The sequence below is a fragment of the Haliotis rubra genome, unplaced genomic scaffold, assembly GCF_003918875.1.
Source record: "Haliotis rubra isolate DU_JTF1 unplaced genomic scaffold, ASM391887v1 Scf571, whole genome shotgun sequence".
Classification (NCBI taxonomy): domain Eukaryota; kingdom Metazoa; phylum Mollusca; class Gastropoda; order Lepetellida; family Haliotidae; genus Haliotis; species Haliotis rubra.
The window spans coordinates 1-16,754 of record NW_025767270.1 but is presented as its reverse complement, the minus strand read 5'-3'; the positions used below and the strand labels follow the sequence as shown (position 1 = coordinate 16,754).

General features: G+C 38.4%; 20 non-coding genes across 20 annotated transcripts; all 20 read right to left on the bottom strand.

The window, feature by feature from the left end:
- Positions 1-671: 671 nt before the first annotated feature.
- Trnat-cgu lies at positions 672-743 on the bottom strand. The gene has a single exon. It is a non-coding gene; the product is annotated as a tRNA-Thr (tRNA).
- A 484-nt stretch (positions 744-1,227) lies between these two features.
- Positions 1,228-1,299, bottom strand: Trnat-cgu. Its single transcript has one exon. It is a non-coding gene; the product is annotated as a tRNA-Thr (tRNA).
- A 1,002-nt stretch (positions 1,300-2,301) lies between these two features.
- Trnat-cgu lies at positions 2,302-2,373 on the bottom strand. Its single transcript has one exon. It is a non-coding gene; the product is annotated as a tRNA-Thr (tRNA).
- A 482-nt stretch (positions 2,374-2,855) lies between these two features.
- Positions 2,856-2,927, bottom strand: Trnat-cgu. Its single transcript has one exon. It is a non-coding gene; the product is annotated as a tRNA-Thr (tRNA).
- Positions 2,928-3,930: 1,003 nt separating this feature from the next.
- Trnat-cgu lies at positions 3,931-4,002 on the bottom strand. The gene has a single exon. It is a non-coding gene; the product is annotated as a tRNA-Thr (tRNA).
- A 483-nt stretch (positions 4,003-4,485) lies between these two features.
- Positions 4,486-4,557, bottom strand: Trnat-cgu. The gene has a single exon. It is a non-coding gene; the product is annotated as a tRNA-Thr (tRNA).
- A 1,001-nt stretch (positions 4,558-5,558) lies between these two features.
- Trnat-cgu lies at positions 5,559-5,630 on the bottom strand. Its single transcript has one exon. It is a non-coding gene; the product is annotated as a tRNA-Thr (tRNA).
- A 483-nt stretch (positions 5,631-6,113) lies between these two features.
- Positions 6,114-6,185, bottom strand: Trnat-cgu. The gene has a single exon. It is a non-coding gene; the product is annotated as a tRNA-Thr (tRNA).
- Positions 6,186-7,185: 1,000 nt separating this feature from the next.
- Trnat-cgu lies at positions 7,186-7,257 on the bottom strand. Its single transcript has one exon. It is a non-coding gene; the product is annotated as a tRNA-Thr (tRNA).
- A 483-nt stretch (positions 7,258-7,740) lies between these two features.
- Trnat-cgu lies at positions 7,741-7,812 on the bottom strand. Its single transcript has one exon. It is a non-coding gene; the product is annotated as a tRNA-Thr (tRNA).
- Positions 7,813-8,815: 1,003 nt separating this feature from the next.
- Trnat-cgu lies at positions 8,816-8,887 on the bottom strand. The gene has a single exon. It is a non-coding gene; the product is annotated as a tRNA-Thr (tRNA).
- Positions 8,888-9,370: 483 nt separating this feature from the next.
- Trnat-cgu lies at positions 9,371-9,442 on the bottom strand. The gene has a single exon. It is a non-coding gene; the product is annotated as a tRNA-Thr (tRNA).
- Positions 9,443-10,448: 1,006 nt separating this feature from the next.
- On the bottom strand, positions 10,449-10,520 carry Trnat-cgu. Its single transcript has one exon. It is a non-coding gene; the product is annotated as a tRNA-Thr (tRNA).
- A 484-nt stretch (positions 10,521-11,004) lies between these two features.
- Trnat-cgu lies at positions 11,005-11,076 on the bottom strand. The gene has a single exon. It is a non-coding gene; the product is annotated as a tRNA-Thr (tRNA).
- Positions 11,077-12,082: 1,006 nt separating this feature from the next.
- Trnat-cgu lies at positions 12,083-12,154 on the bottom strand. Its single transcript has one exon. It is a non-coding gene; the product is annotated as a tRNA-Thr (tRNA).
- A 484-nt stretch (positions 12,155-12,638) lies between these two features.
- Trnat-cgu lies at positions 12,639-12,710 on the bottom strand. The gene has a single exon. It is a non-coding gene; the product is annotated as a tRNA-Thr (tRNA).
- Positions 12,711-13,716: 1,006 nt separating this feature from the next.
- Trnat-cgu lies at positions 13,717-13,788 on the bottom strand. The gene has a single exon. It is a non-coding gene; the product is annotated as a tRNA-Thr (tRNA).
- Positions 13,789-14,271: 483 nt separating this feature from the next.
- Trnat-cgu lies at positions 14,272-14,343 on the bottom strand. The gene has a single exon. It is a non-coding gene; the product is annotated as a tRNA-Thr (tRNA).
- Positions 14,344-15,346: 1,003 nt separating this feature from the next.
- Positions 15,347-15,418, bottom strand: Trnat-cgu. The gene has a single exon. It is a non-coding gene; the product is annotated as a tRNA-Thr (tRNA).
- Positions 15,419-15,902: 484 nt separating this feature from the next.
- On the bottom strand, positions 15,903-15,974 carry Trnat-cgu. Its single transcript has one exon. It is a non-coding gene; the product is annotated as a tRNA-Thr (tRNA).
- Positions 15,975-16,754: the final 780 nt, after the last annotated feature.

Genomic DNA, 16,754 nt, shown 5'->3' with positions numbered 1-16,754 from the left:
AATATCATAGCTGCAACATTCAGTTTCTTTGATACGTGTCAGTATCTTCAAATGAGTCGACTGCATATGGGATGTGATGGGTATGCGCCTGTTAACTTTCTGGGATCTCCACTTTACCAGACCGACGCCTTACCATTTGGCCAAGGAGGTGCACAGCACAGCAACGTTTACGTTTACTTCACATGCATGGTCCTTCCTGATAGTCAATCGAATTCTGACACATGTCACTGAAAGTGAAAGGCAAAGCACGTAATACATGTTGTACATGACTGATGTTTCCTTTAATACTTTTGCTAAAGGTAAGTGGTATCTTCCTAATATTTATCTGAAGTAAGATTGCAATGCTTTTCATACTTGTTATTCTTCATTTGGTCACAAGAGAAATTTCGAAATGAATAATCAAGTGAAACGTATCAAATTGAGCCTGCACCTTTCATATAGATAGTTATGGATTCCTCTCCATTCGTCAGTATAATTTTCTCAATTGTTGTTGTGAAGTTTATATATGTGATATGTGAAATGCCTTCCACATGCGTTTGTTCACACTCATCCGTTTTCCAGGGATGTACCGCATACGCCTATCTGCATGATGATAAGGGAGAATTTATCTTGTTAGTACAATACTGTGGGATCCGACCTCTCGTGTATGTTTCGTTGATAGCCAAAGAATGAGCCCCGACTGGGGATTGAACCCAGGATCTTCGGTTTACGAGACCGACGCCTTACCACTTGGCCACCGAGGCTGATGGATTGGCTATGGTTAGCTTGTAAGACTTACATGTTCATTGCTAAATGCCAATAGATGTTCGTCCATTTCTTAGTGCAACTAAGTAGTGCAAACCACGTGAAATACGACTGTGAATACTGAGTGGTCAAAGTACTGCAAGTATGAAAGAACTCTAGTAGAAATCAGGACTTACACTAAACTGGTTACAGCTACTATCATTCATAGTTTGTTACAATGTATGTCAGTTAGTGTTTGCATAAAGTACACGTGTCTATATTTAAATGGTCAAGCTATTGCATATTCCATTTTAAGTATGAATTCTAGTTCGTCTTCTTCAATAAGTCATAGAACTTCCTGTATGTATCTTGTCAATAATTTCTGGAGAATAAATTGTCGTCTTTCAAAATGAAGGATTACTGCAATCGATATCAGAGTACAACATCTGCTGTATTCAAATATGCACCATACCAATAAATTGATAATATTTCTACAAAAGAAAAAGCCCCGACTGGGATTTGAACCCAGGATCTTCGGTTTACGAGACCGACGCCTTACCACTTGGCCACCGAGGCTGACAAAGGCTGAGCAAACACAATCATTTGAAGAACGCGCTATTTGAGCCATAGATAAGTGACAAATGATACCCGAAGGTCATGTGATTCAACTATGTACTAAGTGTTATGAGCGTCCCTGACAAGTACGCCAAATATATGACGTATACTCTAATGTCAAACTCAGTTCAAATTGCTCTGAAATTAAGCTCTTAGAGACAGGATCTATACACAATTTGCACACTTGAAAAATACGTTCAGCATACATTTTTCTGTGTATTGCATCATTATCGTTAGCCCTATAATAATTAGTTTTCCTGCAACACAAATTCTTGACCAGTTTCACGAAACAATATCATAGCTGCAACATTCAGTTTCTTTGATACGTGTCAGTATCTTCAAATGAGTCGACTGCATATGGGATGTGATGGGTATGCGCCTGTTAACTTTCTGGGATCTCCACTTTACCAGACCGACGCCTTACCATTTGGCCAAGGAGGTGCACAGCACAGCAACGTTTACGTTTACTTCACATGCATGGTCCTTGCTGATAGTCAATCGAATTCTGACACATGTCACTGAAAGTGAAAGGCAAAGCACGTAATACATGTTGTACATGACTGATGTTTCCTTTAATACTTTTGCTAAAGGTAAGTGGTATCTTCCTAATATTTATCTGAAGTAAGATTGCAATGCTTTTCATACTTGTTATTCTTCATTTGGTCACAAGAGAAATTTCGAAATGAATAATCAAGTGAAACGTATCAAATTGAGCCTGCACCTTTCATAGAGATAGTTATGGATTCCTCTCCATTCGTCAGTATAATTTTCTCAATTGTTGTTGTGAAGTTTATATATGTGATATGTGAAATGCCTTCCACATGCGTTTGTTCACACTCATCCGTTTTTCCAGGGATGTACCGCATACGCCTATCTGCATGATGATAAGGGAGAATTTATCTTGTTAGTACAATACTGTGGGATCCGACCTCTCGTGTATGTTTCGTTGATAGCCAAAGAATGAGCCCCGACTGGGGATTGAACCCAGGATCTTCGGTTTACGAGACCGACGCCTTACCACTTGGCCACCGAGGCTGATGGATTGGCTATGGTTAGCTTGTAAGACTTACATGTTCATTGCTAAATGCCAATAGATGTTCGTCCATTTCTTAGTGCAACTAAGTAGTGCAAACCACGTGAAATACGACTGTGAATACTGAGTGGTCAAAGTACTGCAAGTATGAAAGAACTCTAGTAGAAATCAGGACTTAGACTAAACTGGTTACAGCTACTATCATTCATAGTTTCTTCAAATGTATGTCAGTTAGTGTTTGCATAAAGTACACGTGTCTATATTTAAATGGTCAAGCTATTGCATATTCCAATTTAAGTATGAATTCTAGTTCGTCTTCTTCAATAAATCATAGAACTTCCTGTATGTATCTTGTCAATAATTTCTGGAGAATAAATTGTCATCTTTCAAAATGAAGGATTACTGCAATCGATATCAGAGTACAACATCTGCTGTATTCAAATATGCACCATACCAATTAATTGATAATATTTCTACAAAGAAAAGCCCCGACTGGGATTTGAACCCAGGATCTTCGGTTTACGAGACCGACGCCTTACCACTTGGCCACCGAGGCTGACAAAGGCTGAGCAAACACAATCATTTGAAGAACGCGCTATTTGAGCCATAGATAAGTGACAAATGATACCCGAAGGTCATGTGATTCAAATATGTACTAAGTGTTATGAGCGTCCCTGAAATGTACGCCAAATATATGACGTATACTCTAATGTCAAACTCAGTTCAAATTGCTCTGAAATTAAGCTCTTAGAGACAGCATCTATACACAATTTGCACACTTGAAAAATACGTTCAGCATACATTTTTCAGTGTATTGCATCATTATCGTTAGCCCTATAATAATTAGTTTTCCTGCAACACAAATTCTTGACCGGTTAAACGAAACAATATCATAGCTGCAGCATTCAGTTTCTTTGATACGTGTCAGTATCTTTAAATGAGTCGACTGCATATTGGGTGTGATGGGTATGCGTCTGTTAACTTTCTGGGATCTCCAGTTTACCAGACCGACGCCTTACCATTTGGCCAAGGAGGTGCACAGCACAGCAACGTTTACGTTTACTTCACATGCATGGTCCTTGCTGATAGTCAATCGAATTCTGACACATGTCACTGAAAGTGAAAGGCAAAGCACGTAATACATGTTGTACATAACTGACGTTTCCTTTAATAATTTTGCTAAAGGTAAGTGGTATCTTCCTAATATTTATCTGAAGTAAGATTGCAATGCTTTTCATCCTTGTTATTCTTCATTTGGTCACAAGAGAAATTTCGAAATGAATAATCAAGTGAAACGTATCAAATTGAGCCTGCACCTTTCATATAGATAGTTATGGATTCGTCTCCATTCGTCAGTATAATTTTCTCAATTGTTGTTGTGAAGTTTACATATGTGATATGTGAAATGCCTTCCACATGCGTTTGTTCACACTCATCCTTTTTTCCAGGGATGTACCGCATACGCCTATCTGCATGATGATAAGGGAGAATTTATCTTGTTAGTACAATACTGTGGGATCCGACCTCTCGTGTATGTTTCGTTGATAGCCAAAAGAATGAGCCCCGACTGGGGATTGAACCCAGGATCTTCGGTTTACGAGACCGACGCCTTACCACTTGGCCACCGAGGCTGATGGATTGGCTATGGTTAGCTTGTAAGACTTACATGTTCATTGCTAAATGCCAATAGATGTTCGTCCATTTCTTAGTGCAACTAAGTAGTGCAAACCAGGTGAAATACGACTGTGAATACTGAGTGGTCAAAGTACTGCAAGTATGAAAGAACTCTAGTAGAAATCAGGACTTAGACTAAACTGGTTACAGCTACTATCATTCATAGTTTCTTCAAATGTATGTCAGTTAGTGTTTGCATAAAGTACACGTGTCTATATTTAAATGGTCAAGCTATTGCATATTCCATTTTAAGTATGAATTCTAGTTCGTCTTCTTCAATAAATCATAGAACTTCCTGTATGTATCTTGTCAATAATTTCTGGAGAATAAATTGTCATCTTTCAAAATGAAGGATTACTGCAATCGATATCAGAGTACAACATCTGCTGTATTCAAATATGCACCATACCAATTAATTGATAATATTTCTACAAAAGAAAAGCCCCGACTGGGATTTGAACCCAGGATCTTCGGTTTACGAGACCGACGCCTTACCACTTGGCCACCGAGGCTGACAAAGGCTGAGCAAACACAATCATTTGAAGAACGCGCTATTTGAGCCATAGATAAGTGACAAATGATACCCGAAGGTCATGTGATTCAAATATGTACTAAGTGTTATGAGCGTCCCTGAAATGTACGCCAAATATATGACGTATACTCTAATGTCAAACTCAGTTCAAATTGCTCTGAAATTAAGCTCTTAGAGACAGGATCTATACACAATTTGCACACTTGAAAATACGTTCAGCATACATTTTCAGTGTATTGCATCATTATCGTTAGCCCTATAATAATTAGTTTTCCTGCAACACAAATTCTTGACCGGTTAAACGAAACAATATCATAGCTGCAGCATTCAGTTTCTTTGATACGTGTCAGTATCTTTAAATGAGTCGACTGCATATGGGGTGTGATGGGTATGCGTCTGTTAACTTTCTGGGATCTCCAGTTTACCAGACCGACGCCTTACCATTTGGCCAAGGAGGTGCACAGCACAGCAACGTTTACGTTTACTTCACATGCATGGTCCTTGCTGATAGTCAATCGAATTCTGACACATGTCACTGAAAGTGAAAGGCAAAGCACGTAATACATGTTGTACATAACTGACGTTTCCTTTAATAATTTTGCTAAAGGTAAGTGGTATCTTCCTAATATTTATCTGAAGTAAGATTGCAATGCTTTTCATCCTTGTTATTCTTCATTTGGTCACAAGAGAAATTTCGAAATGAATAATCAAGTGAAACGTATCAAATTGAGCCTGCACCTTTCATATAGATAGTTATGGATTCGTCTCCATTCGTCAGTATAATTTTCTCAATTGTTGTTGTGAAGTTTACATATGTGATATGTGAAATGCCTTCCACATGCGTTTGTTCACACTCATCCTTTTTTCCAGGGATGTACCGCATACGCCTATCTGCATGATGATAAGGGAGAATTTATCTTGTTAGTACAATACTGTGGGATCCGACCTCTCGTGTATGTTTCGTTGATAGCCAAAAGAATGAGCCCCGACTGGGGATTGAACCCAGGATCTTCGGTTTACGAGACCGACGCCTTACCACTTGGCCACCGAGGCTGATGGATTGGCTATGGTTAGCTTGTAAGACTTACATGTTCATTGCTAAATGCCAATAGATGTTCGTCCATTTCTTAGTGCAACTAAGCAGTGCAAACCAGGTGAAATACGACTGTGAATACTGAGTGGTCAAAGTACTGCAAGTATGAAAGAACTCTAGTAGAAATCAGGACTTAGACTAAACTGGTTACAGCTACTATCATTCATAGTTTCTTCAAATGTATGTCAGTTAGTGTTTGCATAAAGTACACGTGTCTATATTTAAATGGTCAAGCTATTGCATATTCCAATTTAAGTATGAATTCTAGTTCGTCTTCTTCAATAAATCATAGAACTTCCTGTATGTATCTTGTCAATAATTTCTGGAGAATAAATTGTCATCTTTCAAAATGAAGGATTACTGCAATCGATATCAGAGTACAACATCTGCTGTATTCAAATATGCACCATACCAATTAATTGATAATATTTCTACAAAGAAAAAGCCCCGACTGGGATTTGAACCCAGGATCTTCGGTTTACGAGACCGACGCCTTACCACTTGGCCACCGAGGCTGACAAAGGCTGAGCAAACACAATCATTTGAAGAACGCGCTATTTGAGCCATAGATAAGTGACAAATGATACCCGAAGGTCATGTGATTCAAATATGTACTAAGTGTTATGAGCGTCCCTGAAATGTACGCCAAATATATGACGTATACTCTAATGTCAAACTCAGTTCAAATTGCTCTGAAATTAAGCTCTTAGAGACAGGATCTATACACAATTTGCACACTTGTAAAATACGTTCAGCATACATTTTTCAGTGTATTGCATCATTATCGTTAGCCCTATAATAATTAGTTTTCCTGCAACACAAATTCTTGACCGGTTAAACGAAACAATATCATAGCTGCAGCATTCAGTTTCTTTGATACGTGTCAGTATCTTTAAATGAGTCGACTGCATATGGGTGTGATGGGTATGCGTCTGTTAACTTTCTGGGATCTCCAGTTTACCAGACCGACGCCTTACCATTTGGCCAAGGAGGTGCACAGCACAGCAACGTTTACGTTTACTTCACATGCATGGTCCTTGCTGATAGTCAATCGAATTCTGACACATGTCACTGAAAGTGAAAGGCAAAGCACGTAATACATGTTGTACATAACTGACGTTTCCTTTAATAATTTTGCTAAAGGTAAGTGGTATCTTCCTAATATTTATCTGAAGTAAGATTGCAATGCTTTTCATCCTTGTTATTCTTCATTTGGTCACAAGAGAAATTTCGAAATGAATAATCAAGTGAAACGTATCAAATTGAGCCTGCACCTTTCATATAGATAGTTATGGATTCGTCTCCATTCGTCAGTATAATTTTCTCAATTGTTGTTGTGAAGTTTACATATGTGATATGTGAAATGCCTTCCACATGCGTTTGTTCACACTCATCCTTTTTCCAGGGATGTACCGCATACGCCTATCTGCATGATGATAAGGAGAATTTATCTTGTTAGTACAATACTGTGGGATCCGACCTCTCGTGTATGTTTCGTTGATAGCCAAAAGAATGAGCCCCGACTGGGGATTGAACCCAGGATCTTCGGTTTACGAGACCGACGCCTTACCACTTGGCCACCGAGGCTGATGGATTGGCTATGGTTAGCTTGTAAGACTTACATGTTCATTGCTAAATGCCAATAGATGTTCGTCCATTTCTTAGTGCAACTAAGTAGTGCAAACCAGGTGAAATACGACTGTGAATACTGAGTGGTCAAAGTACTGCAAGTATGAAAGAACTCTAGTAGAAATCAGGACTTAGACTAAACTGGTTACAGCTACTATCATTCATAGTTTCTTCAAATGTATGTCAGTTAGTGTTTGCATAAAGTACACGTGTCTATATTTAAATGGTCAAGCTATTGCATATTCCAATTTAAGTATGAATTCTAGTTCGTCTTCTTCAATAAATCATAGAACTTCCTGTATGTATCTTGTCAATAATTTCTGGAGAATAAATTGTCATCTTTCAAAATGAAGGATTACTGCAATCGATATCAGAGTACAACATCTGCTGTATTCAAATATGCACCATACCAATTAATTGATAATATTTCTACAAAGAAAAAGCCCCGACTGGGATTTGAACCCAGGATCTTCGGTTTACGAGACCGACGCCTTACCACTTGGCCACCGAGGCTGACAAAGGCTGAGCAAACACAATCATTTGAAGAACGCGCTATTTGAGCCATAGATAAGTGACAAATGATACCCGAAGGTCATGTGATTCAAATATGTACTAAGTGTTATGAGCGTCCCTGAAATGTACGCCAAATATATGACGTATACTCTAATGTCAAACTCAGTTCAAATTGCTCTGAAATTAAGCTCTTAGAGACAGGATCTATACACAATTTGCACACTTGTAAAATACGTTCAGCATACATTTTTCAGTGTATTGCATCATTATCGTTAGCCCTATAATAATTAGTTTTCCTGCAACACAAATTCTTGACCGGTTAAACGAAACAATATCATAGCTGCAGCATTCAGTTTCTTTGATACGTGTCAGTATCTTTAAATGAGTCGACTGCATATGGGGTGTGATGGGTATGCGTCTGTTAACTTTCTGGGATCTCCAGTTTACCAGACCGACGCCTTACCATTTGGCCAAGGAGGTGCACAGCACAGCAACGTTTACGTTTACTTCACATGCATGGTCCTTGCTGATAGTCAATCGAATTCTGACACATGTCACTGAAAGTGAAAGGCAAAGCACGTAATACATGTTGTACATAACTGACGTTTCCTTTAATAATTTTGCTAAAGGTAAGTGGTATCTTCCTAATATTTATCTGAAGTAAGATTGCAATGCTTTTCATCCTTGTTATTCTTCATTTGGTCACAAGAGAAATTTCGAAATGAATAATCAAGTGAAACGTATCAAATTGAGCCTGCACCTTTCATATAGATAGTTATGGATTCGTCTCCATTCGTCAGTATAATTTTCTCAATTGTTGTTGTGAAGTTTACATATGTGATATGTGAAATGCCTTCCACATGCGTTTGTTCACACTCATCCTTTTTTCCAGGGATGTACCGCATACGCCTATCTGCATGATGATAAGGGAGAATTTATCTTGTTAGTACAATACTGTGGGATCCGACCTCTCGTGTATGTTTCGTTGATAGCCAAAAGAATGAGCCCCGACTGGGGATTGAACCCAGGATCTTCGGTTTACGAGACCGACGCCTTACCACTTGGCCACCGAGGCTGATGGATTGGCTATGGTTAGCTTGTAAGACTTACATGTTCATTGCTAAATGCCAATAGATGTTCGTCCATTTCTTAGTGCAACTAAGCAGTGCAAACCAGGTGAAATACGACTGTGAATACTGAGTGGTCAAAGTACTGCAAGTATGAAAGAACTCTAGTAGAAATCAGGACTTAGACTAAACTGGTTACAGCTACTATCATTCATAGTTTCTTCAAATGTATGTCAGTTAGTGTTTGCATAAAGTACACGTGTCTATATTTAAATGGTCAAGCTATTGCATATTCCAATTTAAGTATGAATTCTAGTTCGTCTTCTTCAATAAATCATAGAACTTCCTGTATGTATCTTGTCAATAATTTCTGGAGAATAAATTGTCATCTTTCAAAATGAAGGATTACTGCAATCGATATCAGAGTACAACATCTGCTGTATTCAAATATGCACCATACCAATTAATTGATAATATTTCTACAAAGAAAAAGCCCCGACTGGGATTTGAACCCAGGATCTTCGGTTTACGAGACCGACGCCTTACCACTTGGCCACCGAGGCTGACAAAGGCTGAGCAAACACAATCATTTGAAGAACGCGCTATTTGAGCCATAGATAAGTGACAAATGATACCCGAAGGTCATGTGATTCAAATATGTACTAAGTGTTATGAGCGTCCCTGAAATGTACGCCAAATATATGACGTATACTCTAATGTCAAACTCAGTTCAAATTGCTCTGAAATTAAGCTCTTAGAGACAGGATCTATACACAATTTGCACACTTGTAAAATACGTTCAGCATACATTTTTCAGTGTATTGCATCATTATCGTTAGCCCTATAATAATAATAAGTTTTCCTGCAACACAAATTCTTGACCGGTTAAACGAAACAATATCATAGCTGCAGCATTCAGTTTCTTTGATACGTGTCAGTATCTTTAAATGAGTCGACTGCATATTGGGTGTGATGGGTATGCGTCTGTTAACTTTCTGGGATCTCCAGTTTACCAGACCGACGCCTTACCATTTGGCCAAGGAGGTGCACAGCACAGCAACGTTTACGTTTACTTCACATGCATGGTCCTTGCTGATAGTCAATCGAATTCTGACACATGTCACTGAAAGTGAAAGGCAAAGCACATAATACATGTTGTACATAACTGACGTTTCCTTTAATAATTTTGCTAAAGGTAAGTGGTATCTTCCTAATATTTATCTGAAGTAAGATTGCAATGCTTTTCATCCTTGTTATTCTTCATTTGGTCACAAGAGAAATTTCGAAATGAATAATCAAGTGAAACGTATCAAATTGAGCCTGCACCTTTCATATAGATAGTTATGGATTCGTCTCCATTCGTCAGTATAATTTTCTCAATTGTTGTTGTGAAGTTTACATATGTGATATGTGAAATGCCTTCCACATGCGTTTGTTCACACTCATCCTTTTTTCCAGGGATGTACCGCATACGCCTATCTGCATGATGATAAGGGAGAATTTATCTTGTTAGTACAATACTGTGGGATCCGACCTCTCGTGTATGTTTCGTTGATAGCCAAAAGAATGAGCCCCGACTGGGGATTGAACCCAGGATCTTCGGTTTACGAGACCGACGCCTTACCACTTGGCCACCGAGGCTGATGGATTGGCTATGGTTAGCTTGTAAGACTTACATGTTCATTGCTAAATGCCAATAGATGTTCGTCCATTTCTTAGTGCAACTAAGCAGTGCAAACCAGGTGAAATACGACTGTGAATACTGAGTGGTCAAAGTACTGCAAGTATGAAAGAACTCTAGTAGAAATCAGGACTTAGACTAAACTGGTTACAGCTACTATCATTCATAGTTTCTTCAAATGTATGTCAGTTAGTGTTTGCATAAAGTACACGTGTCTATATTTAAATGGTCAAGCTATTGCATATTCCAATTTAAGTATGAATTCTAGTTCGTCTTCTTCAATAAATCATAGAACTTCCTGTATGTATCTTGTCAATAATTTCTGGAGAATAAATTGTCATCTTTCAAAATGAAGGATTACTGCAATCGATATCAGAGTACAACATCTGCTGTATTCAAATATGCACCATACCAATTAATTGATAATATTTCTACAAAAGAAAAAGCCCCGACTGGGATTTGAACCCAGGATCTTCGGTTTACGAGACCGACGCCTTACCACTTGGCCACCGAGGCTGACAAAGGCTGAGCAAACACAATCATTTGAAGAACGCGCTATTTGAGCCATAGATAAGTGACAAATGATACCCGAAGGTCATGTGATTCAAATATGTACTAAGTGTTATGAGCGTCCCTGAAATGTACGCCAAATATATGACGTATACTCTAATGTCAAACTCAGTTCAAATTGCTCTGAAATTAAGCTCTTAGAGACAGGATCTATACACAATTTGCACACTTGTAAAATACGTTCAGCATACATTTTTCAGTGTATTGCATCATTATCGTTAGCCCTATAATAATAATAAGTTTTCCTGCAACACAAATTCTTGACCGGTTAAACGAAACAATATCATAGCTGCAGCATTCAGTTTCTTTGATACGTGTCAGTATCTTTAAATGAGTCGACTGCATATTGGGTGTGATGGGTATGCGTCTGTTAACTTTCTGGGATCTCCAGTTTACCAGACCGACGCCTTACCATTTGGCCAAGGAGGTGCACAGCACAGCAACGTTTACGTTTACTTCACATGCATGGTCCTTGCTGATAGTCAATCGAATTCTGACACATGTCACTGAAAGTGAAAGGCAAAGCACATAATACATGTTGTACATAACTGACGTTTCCTTTAATAATTTTGCTAAAGGTAAGTGGTATCTTCCTAATATTTATCTGAAGTAAGATTGCAATGCTTTTCATCCTTGTTATTCTTCATTTGGTCACAAGAGAAATTTCGAAATGAATAATCAAGTGAAACGTATCAAATTGAGCCTGCACCTTTCATATAGATAGTTATGGATTCGTCTCCATTCGTCAGTATAATTTTCTCAATTGTTGTTGTGAAGTTTACATATGTGATATGTGAAATGCCTTCCACATGCGTTTGTTCACACTCATCCTTTTTTCCAGGGATGTACCGCATACGCCTATCTGCATGATGATAAGGGAGAATTTATCTTGTTAGTACAATACTGTGGGATCCGACCTCTCGTGTATGTTTCGTTGATAGCCAAAAGAATGAGCCCCGACTGGGGATTGAACCCAGGATCTTCGGTTTACGAGACCGACGCCTTACCACTTGGCCACCGAGGCTGATGGATTGGCTATGGTTAGCTTGTAAGACTTACATGTTCATTGCTAAATGCCAATAGATGTTCGTCCATTTCTTAGTGCAACTAAGCAGTGCAAACCAGGTGAAATACGACTGTGAATACTGAGTGGTCAAAGTACTGCAAGTATGAAAGAACTCTAGTAGAAATCAGGACTTAGACTAAACTGGTTACAGCTACTATCATTCATAGTTTCTTCAAATGTATGTCAGTTAGTGTTTGCATAAAGTACACGTGTCTATATTTAAATGGTCAAGCTATTGCATATTCCAATTTAAGTATGAATTCTAGTTCGTCTTCTTCAATAAATCATAGAACTTCCTGTATGTATCTTGTCAATAATTTCTGGAGAATAAATTGTCATCTTTCAAAATGAAGGATTACTGCAATCGATATCAGAGTACAACATCTGCTGTATTCAAATATGCACCATACCAATTAATTGATAATATTTCTACAAAAGAAAAAGCCCCGACTGGGATTTGAACCCAGGATCTTCGGTTTACGAGACCGACGCCTTACCACTTGGCCACCGAGGCTGACAAAGGCTGAGCAAACACAATCATTTGAAGAACGCGCCATTTGAGCCATAGATAAGTGACAAATGATACCCGAAGGTCATGTGATTCAAATATGTACTAAGTGTTATGAGCGTCCCTGAAATGTACGCCAAATATATGACGTATACTCTAATGTCAAACTCAGTTCAAATTGCTCTGAAATTAAGCTCTTAGAGACAGGATCTATACACAATTTGCACACTTGTAAAATACGTTCAGCATACATTTTTCAGTGTATTGCATCATTATCGTTAGCCCTATAATAATAATAAGTTTTCCTGCAACACAAATTCTTGACCGGTTAAACGAAACAATATCATAGCTGCAGCATTCAGTTTCTTTGATACGTGTCAGTATCTTTAAATGAGTCGACTGCATATGGGGTGTGATGGGTATGCGTCTGTTAACTTTCTGGGATCTCCAGTTTACCAGACCGACGCCTTACCATTTGGCCAAGGAGGTGCACAGCACAGCAACGTTTACGTTTACTTCACATGCATGGTCCTTGCTGATAGTCAATCGAATTCTGACACATGTCACTGAAAGTGAAAGGCAAAGCACATAATACATGTTGTACATAACTGACGTTTCCTTTAATAATTTTGCTAAAGGTAAGTGGTATCTTCCTAATATTTATCTGAAGTAAGATTGCAATGCTTTTCATCCTTGTTATTCTTCATTTGGTCACAAGAGAAATTTCGAAATGAATAATCAAGTGAAACGTATCAAATTGAGCCTGCACCTTTCATATAGATAGTTATGGATTCGTCTCCATTCGTCAGTATAATTTTCTCAATTGTTGTTGTGAAGTTTACATATGTGATATGTGAAATGCCTTCCACATGCGTTTGTTCACACTCATCCTTTTTTCCAGGGATGTACCGCATACGCCTATCTGCATGATGATAAGGGAGAATTTATCTTGTTAGTACAATACTGTGGGATCCGACCTCTCGTGTATGTTTCGTTGATAGCCAAAAGAATGAGCCCCGACTGGGGATTGAACCCAGGATCTTCGGTTTACGAGACCGACGCCTTACCACTTGGCCACCGAGGCTGATGGATTGGCTATGGTTAGCTTGTAAGACTTACATGTTCATTGCTAAATGCCAATAGATGTTCGTCCATTTCTTAGTGCAACTAAGCAGTGCAAACCAGGTGAAATACGACTGTGAATACTGAGTGGTCAAAGTACTGCAAGTATGAAAGAACTCTAGTAGAAATCAGGACTTAGACTAAACTGGTTACAGCTACTATCATTCATAGTTTCTTCAAATGTATGTCAGTTAGTGTTTGCATAAAGTACACGTGTCTATATTTAAATGGTCAAGCTATTGCATATTCCAATTTAAGTATGAATTCTAGTTCGTCTTCTTCAATAAATCATAGAACTTCCTGTATGTATCTTGTCAATAATTTCTGGAGAATAAATTGTCATCTTTCAAAATGAAGGATTACTGCAATCGATATCAGAGTACAACATCTGCTGTATTCAAATATGCACCATACCAATTAATTGATAATATTTCTACAAAAGAAAAGCCCCGACTGGGATTTGAACCCAGGATCTTCGGTTTACGAGACCGACGCCTTACCACTTGGCCACCGAGGCTGACAAAGGCTGAGCAAACACAATCATTTGAAGAACGCGCTATTTGAGCCATAGATAAGTGACAAATGATACCCGAAGGTCATGTGATTCAAATATGTACTAAGTGTTATGAGCGTCCCTGAAATGTACGCCAAATATATGACGTATACTCTAATGTCAAACTCAGTTCAAATTGCTCTGAAATTAAGCTCTTAGAGACAGGATCTATACACAATTTGCACACTTGTAAAATACGTTCAGCATACATTTTTCAGTGTATTGCATCATTATCGTTAGCCCTATAATAATTAGTTTTCCTGCAACACAAATTCTTGACCGGTTAAACGAAACAATATCATAGCTGCAGCATTCAGTTTCTTTGATACGTGTCAGTATCTTTAAATGAGTCGACTGCATATTGGGTGTGATGGGTATGCGTCTGTTAACTTTCTGGGATCTCCAGTTTACCAGACCGACGCCTTACCATTTGGCCAAGGAGGTGCACAGCACAGCAACGTTTACGTTTACTTCACATGCATGGTCCTTGCTGATAGTCAATCGAATTCTGACACATGTCACTGAAAGTGAAAGGCAAAGCACATAATACATGTTGTACATAACTGACGTTTCCTTTAATAATTTTGCTAAAGGTAAGTGGTATCTTCCTAATATTTATCTGAAGTAAGATTGCAATGCTTTTCATCCTTGTTATTCTTCATTTGGTCACAAGAGAAATTTCGAAATGAATAATCAAGTGAAACGTATCAAATTGAGCCTGCACCTTTCATATAGATAGTTATGGATTCGTCTCCATTCGTCAGTATAATTTTCTCAATTGTTGTTGTGAAGTTTACATATGTGATATGTGAAATGCCTTCCACATGCGTTTGTTCACACTCATCCTTTTTTCCAGGGATGTACCGCATACGCCTATCTGCATGATGATAAGGGAGAATTTATCTTGTTAGTACAATACTGTGGGATCCGACCTCTCGTGTATGTTTCGTTGATAGCCAAAAGAATGAGCCCCGACTGGGGATTGAACCCAGGATCTTCGGTTTACGAGACCGACGCCTTACCACTTGGCCACCGAGGCTGATGGATTGGCTATGGTTAGCTTGTAAGACTTACATGTTCATTGCTAAATGCCAATAGATGTTCGTCCATTTCTTAGTGCAACTAAGCAGTGCAAACCAGGTGAAATACGACTGTGAATACTGAGTGGTCAAAGTACTGCAAGTATGAAAGAACTCTAGTAGAAATCAGGACTTAGACTAAACTGGTTACAGCTACTATCATTCATAGTTTCTTCAAATGTATGTCAGTTAGTGTTTGCATAAAGTACACGTGTCTATATTTAAATGGTCAAGCTATTGCATATTCCAATTTAAGTATGAATTCTAGTTCGTCTTCTTCAATAAATCATAGAACTTCCTGTATGTATCTTGTCAATAATTTCTGGAGAATAAATTGTCATCTTTCAAAATGAAGGATTACTGCAATCGATATCAGAGTACAACATCTGCTGTATTCAAATATGCACCATACCAATTAATTGATAATATTTCTACAAAAGAAAAAGCCCCGACTGGGATTTGAACCCAGGATCTTCGGTTTACGAGACCGACGCCTTACCACTTGGCCACCGAGGCTGACAAAGGCTGAGCAAACACAATCATTTGAAGAACGCGCTATTTGAGCCATAGATAAGTGACAAATGATACCCGAAGGTCATGTGATTCAAATATGTACTAAGTGTTATGAGCGTCCCTGAAATGTACGCCAAATATATGACGTATACTCTAATGTCAAACTCAGTTCAAATTGCTCTGAAATTAAGCTCTTAGAGACAGGATCTATACACAATTTGCACACTTGTAAAATACGTTCAGCATACATTTTTCAGTGTATTGCATCATTATCGTTAGCCCTATAATAATTAGTTTTCCTGCAACACAAATTCTTGACCGGTTAAACGAAACAATATCATAGCTGCAGCATTCAGTTTCTTTGATACGTGTCAGTATCTTTAAATGAGTCGACTGCATATGGGGTGTGATGGGTATGCGTCTGTTAACTTTCTGGGATCTCCAGTTTACCAGACCGACGCCTTACCATTTGGCCAAGGAGGTGCACAGCACAGCAACGTTTACGTTTACTTCACATGCATGGTCCTTGCTGATAGTCAATCGAATTCTGACACATGTCACTGAAAGTGAAAGGCAAAGCACATAATACATGTTGTACATAACTGACGTTTCCTTTAATAATTTTGCTAAAGGTAAGTGGTATCTTCCTAATATTTATCTGAAGTAAGATTGCAATGCTTTTCATCCTTGTTATTCTTCATTTGGTCACAAGAGAAATTTCGAAATGAATAATCAAGTGAAACGTATCAAATTGAGCCTGCACCTTTCATATAGATAGTTATG